Below are 338 nucleotides of genomic sequence, written 5' to 3' on the forward strand. Positions count from 1 at the left end.
GAATCTTGGCCAGAAGAGAATCACCCACAGGCTGTTACTACTCATGTAAGTCTAGAGGGATCTCTTACTGCTCATACTGCTCAAATACTCAAATCTGAAGACAGAAATCCTCATTTCCACAACAGATTGAAACAGCAGGTCTCATGGCTAGTCCTACCACTCATTTCCCAGCATTCAGGTGGTTGCACTAGAACCTTCCCTCTTGCATGCCACTATTTCAGATCATGCACTTCACTGTGCATAATTCACTTCATCGAGAACTCATAAACCACTGTTACCTTAGAGCTGTGGTATATAGGCACATGTTCTGCAACTTGGCTAAACTGAACACAGTGCAA

General features: G+C 43.5%; 1 protein-coding gene across 1 annotated transcript in view; it reads right to left on the reverse strand.

Annotated features, from left to right (window-relative positions):
- LOC103800681 (neuronal PAS domain-containing protein 2) overlaps positions 1-338 on the reverse strand; it is a gene marked incomplete at both ends in the record, with an annotated part of 21410 nt that overhangs the window by 13899 nt on the left and 7173 nt on the right. The gene's annotated exons all lie outside the window — the stretch shown is intronic.

This window comes from Acanthisitta chloris, unplaced genomic scaffold (assembly GCF_000695815.1).
Source record: "Acanthisitta chloris isolate BGI_N310 unplaced genomic scaffold, ASM69581v1 scaffold10134, whole genome shotgun sequence".
NCBI classification, from domain to species: domain Eukaryota; kingdom Metazoa; phylum Chordata; class Aves; order Passeriformes; family Acanthisittidae; genus Acanthisitta; species Acanthisitta chloris.